The following is a 7,644-nucleotide window of genomic DNA, read 5'->3' as shown; positions in this document are numbered from 1 at the left end:
CACGGGGTTAGATACAGAGTAAAGCTCCCTCTACACTGTCCCCCATCAAACACTCCCAGGACAGGTACAGCACGGGGTTAGATACAGAGTAAAGCTCCCTCTACACTGTCGCCCATCAAACACTCCCAGGACAGGTACAGCACGGGGTTAGATACAGAGTAAAGCTCCCTCTACACTGTCCCCCATCAAACACTCCCAGGACAGGTACAGCACGGAGTTAGATACAGAGTAAAGCTCCCTCTACACTGTCCCATAAAACACTCCCAGGACAGGTACAGCACGGGGTTAGATACAGAGTAAAGCTCCCTCTACACTGTCCCATAAAACACTCCCAGGACAGGTACAGCACGGGGTTAGATACAGAGTAAAGCTCCCTCTACACTGTCCCCATCAAACACTCCCAGGACAGGTACAGCACGGGGTTCGATACAGAGTAAAGCTCCCTCTACACTGTCCCCATCAAACACTCCCAGGACAGGTACAGCACGGAGTTAGATACAGAGTAAAGCTCCCTCTACACTATCCCAATCAAACACTCCCAGGACAGGTACAGCACGGGGTTAGATACAGAGTAAAGCTCCCTCTACACTGTCCCCATCAAACACTCCCAGGACAGGTACAGCACGGGGTTAGATACAGAGTAAAGCTCCCTCTACACTGTCCCCCCATCAAACACTCCCAGGACAGGTACAGCACGGGGTTAGATACAGAGTAAAGCTCCCTCTACACTGTCCCCCATCAAACACTCCCAGGACAGGTACAGCACGGGGTTAGATACAGAGTAAAGCTCCCTCTACACTGTCCCCCCATCAAACACTCCCAGGACAGGTACAGCACGGGGTTAGATACAGAGTAAAGCTCCCTCTACACTGTCCCCCCATCAAACACTCCCAGGACAGGTACAGCACGGGGTTAGATACAGAGTAAAGCTCCCTCTACACTGTCCCCCATCAAACACTCCCAGGACAGGTACAGCACGGTGTTAGATACAGAGTAAAGCTCCCTCTACACTGTCCCCCATCAAACACTCCCAGGACAGATACAGCACGGGGTTAGATACAGAGTAAAGCTCCCTCTACACTGTCCCCCATCAAACACTCCCAGGACAGGTACAGCACGGGGTTAGATACAGAGTAAAGCTCCCTCTACACTGTCCCCCATCAAACACTCCCAGGACAGGTACAGCACGGGGTTAGATACAGAGTAAAGCTCCCTCTACACTGTCCCCCCATCAAACACTCCCAGGACAGGTACAGCATGGGGTTAGATACAGAGTAAAGCTCCCTCTACACTGTCCCCATCAAACACTCCCAGGACAGGTACAGCACGGGGTTAGATACAGAGTAAAGCTCCCTCTACACTGTCCCCATCAAACACTCCCAGGACAGGTACAGCATGGGGTTGGATACAGAGTAAAGCTCCCTCTACACTGTCCCCATCAAACACCCCCAGGACAGGTACAGCACGGGGTTAGATACAGAGTAAAGCTCCCTCTACACTGTCCCCCCATCAAACACTCCCAGGACAGGTACAGCACGGGGTTGGATACAGAGTAAAGCTCCCTCTACACTGTCCCCCATCAAACACTCCCAGGACAGGTACAGCACGGGGTTAGATACAGAGTAAAGCTCCCTCTACACTGTCCCCCATCAAACACTCGTAGGACAGGTACAGCACGGGGTTAGATACAGAGTAAAGCTCCCTCTACACTGTCCCCCATCAAACACTCCCAGGACAGGTACAGCACGGGGTTAGATACAGAGTAAAGCTCCCTCTACACTGTCCCCATCAAACACTCCCAGGACAGGAACAGCACGGGGTTAGATACAGAGTAAAGCTCCCTCTACACTGTCCCCATCAAACACTCCCAGGACAGGTACAGCACGGGGTTAGTTACAGAGTAAAGCTCCCTCTACACTGTCCCCATCAAACACTCCCAGGACAGGTACAGCACGGTGTTAGATACAGAGTAAAGCTCCCTCTACACTGTCCCCATCAAACACTCCCAGGACAGGTACAGCACGGGGTTAGATACAGAATAAAGCTCCCTCTACACTGTCCCCATCAAACACTCCCAGGACAGGTACAGCACGGGGTTAGATACAGAGTAAAGCTCCCTCTACACTGTCCCCATCAAACACTCCCAGGACAGGTACAGCACGGGGTTAGATACAGAGTAAAGCTCCCTCTACACTGTCCCCCATCAAACACTCCCAGGACAGGAACAGCACGGGGTTAGATACAGAGTAAAGCTCCCTCTACACTGTCCCCATCAAACACTCCCAGGACAGGTACAGCACGGGGTTAGATACAGAGTAAAGCTCCCTCTACACTGTCCCCATCAAACACTCCCAGGACAGGTACAGCATGGTGTTAGATACAGAGTAAAGCTCCCTCTACACTGTCCCCCATCAAACACTCCCAGGACAGGTACAGCACGGGGTTAGATACAGAGTAAAGCTCCCTCTACACTGTCCCCCATCAAACACTCCCAGGACAGGAACAGCACGGGGTTAGATACAGAGTAAAGCTCCCTCTACACTGTCCCCATCAAACACTCCCAGGACAGGTACAGCACGGGGTTAGATACAGAGTAAAGCTCCCTCTACACTGTCCCCATCAAACACTCCCAGGACAGGTACAGCACGGGGTTCGATACAGAGTAAAGCTCCCTCTACACTGTCCCCCATCAAACACTCCCAGGACAGGTACAGCACGGGGTTAGATACAGAGTAAAGCTCCCTCTACACTGTGCCACCGTGTTTGCCTGTGTGTGAGACATTCCCAGATTCTGGAACAGGTCACTCTCTCTCTCTCTCTCGAGACATTTCTCTGCTGAGAAATGGTGAGTGAGTCACTGATCATTCCCTCCTTTGGAGATACCGCCAGTTATTGTTCTCTGACTGAGTGCTGCTACCTCCTGTGACAACGTGAATGAAATTTCTCTGGGAATATAATAAACAGGGACATCTCCCCGCTGGCGTGACTTTGACAAGGTGCTGGGGTTCGCTTGGGGGGAGTGGATAACGTCACCCAGTCCTGCGCTGAAGCAGTCCGTGTCCAAATGCACTAAGACCAGGACAATATCCAAGCTGACAAGTGGCAAATATCATTCACCCCACACAAACACCAGGCAAGGTTTAAACTTTATTTATCAGTCAGAAGTAGGCTTACATTAACACTGCAATGAAGCTACTGTGAAACTACTCTTTGACCGAGAGTCTAACCATCGTCCCATGATAGTCAATGGCATTACCATCACTGAGTCCCAATGACTGCCCCTCTCCCCCAACAACTGCCCCCCTCCCCAACAACTGCCCCTCTCCCCCAACAACTGCCCCCTCCCCCAACAACTGCCCCTCTCCCCAACAACTGCCCCTCTCCCCCAACAACTGCCCCCCTCCCCAACAACTGCCCCCTCCCCCAACACCTGCCCCCTCCCCCAACAACTACCCCTCTCCCCCAACAACTGCCCCCTCTCCCCAACAACTGCCCCCTCCCCCAACAACTGCCCCTCTCTCCCTCAACAACTGCCCTCCCCCCAACAACTGCCCCTCTCCCCAACAACTGCCCCCTCCCCCAACAACTGCCCTCCCCCCAACAACTGCCCCCCTCTCCCCAACAACTGCCCTCCCCCCAACAACTGCCCCCTCGCCCCAACAACTGCCCCCTCCTCCAACAACTGCCCCCTCTCCCCCAACAACTGCCCCTCTCCCCCAACAACTGCCCCTCTCCCCAACAACTGCCCCCTCCCCCAACAACTGCCCCTCTCCCCCAACAACTGCCCCTCTCCCCCAACAACTGCCCCCGCCCCAACAACTGCCCCTCTCCCCCAACAACTGCCCCCTCCCCAACAACTGCCCCTCTCCCCAACAACTGCCCCTCTCCCCCAACAACTGCCCCCCTCCCCCAACTGCCCCCTTCCCCAACAACTGCCCCTCTCCCCCAACAACTGCCCCTCTCCCCCAACAACTGCCCCTCTCCCCCAACACCTGCCCCTCTCCCCAACAACTGCCCCTCTCCCCCAACAACTGCCCCTCTCCCCCAACAACTGCCCCTTCTCCCAACAACTGCCCCTCTCCCCAACAACTGCCCCTCTCCCCAACAACTGCCCCTCTCCCCCAACAACTGCCCCTCTCCCCCAACAACTGCCCCTCTCCCCCAACAACTGCCCCTCTCCCCCAACACCTGCCCCTCTCCCCAACAACTGCCCCTCTCCCCCAACAACTGCCCCTCTCCCCCAACAACTGCCCCTTTCCCCAACAACTGCCCCTCTCCCCCAACAACTGCCCCTCTCCCCCAACAACTGCCCCTCTCCCCAACAACTGCCCCCTCTCCCCCAACAACTGCTCCTCCCCCAACAACTGCCCCTCTCCCCAACAACTGCCCCTCTCCCCAACAACTGCCCTCTCCCCCAACAACTGCCCCCCTCTCCCCAACAACTGCTCCTCCCCCAACAACTGCCCCTCTCCCCCAACACCTGCTCCTCCCCAACAACTGCCCCTCTCTCCCAACAACTGCCCCTCTCCCCAACAACTGCCCTCTCCCCCAACAACTGCCCCCCTCTCCCCAACAACTGCTCCTCCCCAACAACTGCCCCTCTCCCCAACAACTGCCCCTCTCCCCAACAACTGCCCCCTCTCCCAACAACTGCCCCCTCCCCCAACAACTGCCCCTCTCCCCAACAACTGACCTCTCCCCCAACAACTGCCCTCTCCCCCAACAACTGCCCCCTCCCCCAACAACTGCCCCTCTCCCCAACAACTGCCTCTCCCCCAACAACTGCCCTCTCCCCCAACAACTGCCCCCTCTCCCCAACAACTGCGCCTCTCCCCAACAACTGCCCCTCCCCCAACAACTGCCCCCTCCCCAATAACTGCCCTTCCCCCAACAACTGCCCCTCTCCCCAACAACTGCCCCCTCCCCTACAACTGCCCCCTCCCCTACAACTGCCCCCTCCCCCTACAACTGCCCCCTCTCCCCAACAACTGCCCCCTCCCCAACAACTGCCCCCTCCCCCAACAACTGCCCCCCTCTCCCACAACAACTGCCCCCCTCTCCCCAACAACTTCCCCCTCCCCAACAACTTTCCCTCTCCCCAACAACTGCCCCCCTCTCCAACAACTGCCCCTCTCCCCAACAACTGCCCCCTCTCCCCAACTGCCCCCTCTCCCCAATAACTGCCCCCTCCCCCAACAACTGCCCCTCTCCCCAACAACTGCCCCTCTCCCCAACAACTGCCTCTCTCCCCAACAACTGCCCCTCTCCCCAACAACTGCCCCTCTCCCCAACAACTGCCCCCTCCCCCAACAACTGCCCCTCTCCCCAACAACTGCCCCCCTCTCTCCAACAACTGCCCCTCCTCCAACAACTGCCCCTCTCCCCAACAACTGCCCCTCTCCCCAACAACTGCCCCCTCCCCCAACAACTGCCCCTCTCCCCAACAACTGCCCCCCTCTCTCCAACAACTGCCCCTCTCCCCAACAACTGCCCCCTTCCCCAACAACTGCTCCATTTCCCCAACAACAGCCCCCTCCCCCAACAACTGCCCCTCCTCCAACAACTGCCCCCTCCCCCAACAACTGCCCCTCCTCCAACAACTGCCCCTCCCACACTTACTGTCCCTCCTAATAACTGCCCCCCATAACTTCCCTCATAACCGCTCCCCCATAACTGCGCCATAGCAACCCCCATAACTAATCCCATAACAACCCCCATAACTACCCCATATCTACCCCATAACTACCCCCATATCTACCCCATAATTACCCCCATAGAAACTCCCATAACAGCCCCCATAACTACCCCATAACTACCCCCAGAACAACCCCCATAACTAGCCCCATAACTACCACCATACGTACCCCATAACCTCCCCCATAACTACCCCATAACAGCTCCCATAACTACCCCCATAACTAACCACATAACTAACCACATAACTAACCACATAACTAACCACATAACTACCCCCATAACTACCCCATACCTACCCCCATAACAACCCCCATAACTGCTCCCATATCTACCCCTATAACTACCCCATAACGGCCCCCATAATTACCCCATAACAACCCCCAGAACAACCCCCAGAACAACCCCCATAACTACCCCATAACTACCATCATTACTACCCCGATAACAACCCCATAGCTATCTCATAACTACCCCCATAACTGCCCCCATATCAACCCCCATACCTACCCCCATAACTACCCCCATAACAGCCCCCATAACAACCCCCATACCTACCCCCATAACTACCCCCATAACAACCCCCATAACAACCCCCATAACAACCCCCATAACTACCCCATAACAACCCCCATAACTACCCCCATAACTACCCCCATAACAACCCCCATAACAACCCCCATAACAACCCCCATAACTACCCCATAACAACCCCCATACCTACCCCCATAACTACCCCCATAACAACCCCCATAACAACCCCCATAACTAACTACCCCCATAACAACCCCATAACAACCCCCATACCTACCCCCATAACTACCCCCATAACAACCCCCATAACAACCCCCATAACAACCCCCATAACAACCCCCATAACAACCCCATAACAACCCCCATAACAACCCCCATAACAACCCCCATAACTACCCCCATAACAACCCCCATAACAACCCCCATAACAACCCCATAACTACCCCCATAACAACCCCCATAACACCCCCATAACTACTCCATAACAACCCCCATAACAACCCCCATAACAACCCCCATAACTACCCCCATAACAACCCCCATAACTACCCCCATAACTACCCCCATAACAACCCCCATAACTACCCCATAACAACCCCCATAACAACCCCCATAACAACCCCCATAACAACCCCCATAACAACCCCCATAACAACCCCCATAACAACCCCCATAACAACCCCCATAACAACCCCATAACTACCCCCATAACAACCCCCATAACAACCCCCATAACAACCCCCATAACTACCCCCATAACAACCCCCATAACTACCCCCATAACAACCCCCATAACAACCCCCATAACTACTCCATAACAACCCCCATAACAACCCCATAACAACCCCCATAACAACCCCCATAACAACCCCCATAACAACCCCCATAACAACCCCCATAACTACCCCCATAACAACCCCCATAACTACCCCCATAACAACCCCCATAACTACCCCCATAACTACCCCCATAACTACCCCCATAACAACCCCCATAACAACCCCCATAACTACTCCCATAACAACCCCCATAACAACCCCCATAACAACCCCAAACACCCCCATAACAACCCCCATAACTACCCCCATAACAACCCCCATAACAACCCCCATAACTACTCCATAACAACCCCATAACAACCCCCATAACAACCCCCATAACAACCCCCATAACTACCCCCATAACTACCCCCATAACAACCCCCATAACAACCCCCATAACTACCCCCATAACTACCCCATAACTACCCCATAACAACCCCCATAACAACCCCCATAACTACCCCCATAACTACCCCCATAACAACCCCCATAACAACCCCCCATAACTACCCCCATAACTACCCCCATAACAACCCCCATAACAACCCCCATAACAACCCCCATAACTACCCCCATAACTACCCCCATAACAACC

Source organism: Mustelus asterias, unplaced genomic scaffold, assembly GCF_964213995.1.
Source record: "Mustelus asterias unplaced genomic scaffold, sMusAst1.hap1.1 HAP1_SCAFFOLD_3261, whole genome shotgun sequence".
Taxonomy (NCBI): Eukaryota; Metazoa; Chordata; class Chondrichthyes; order Carcharhiniformes; family Triakidae; genus Mustelus; species Mustelus asterias.
The sequence above is the reverse complement of the archived record's forward strand: the minus strand, read 5'-3'. Positions refer to the sequence as shown.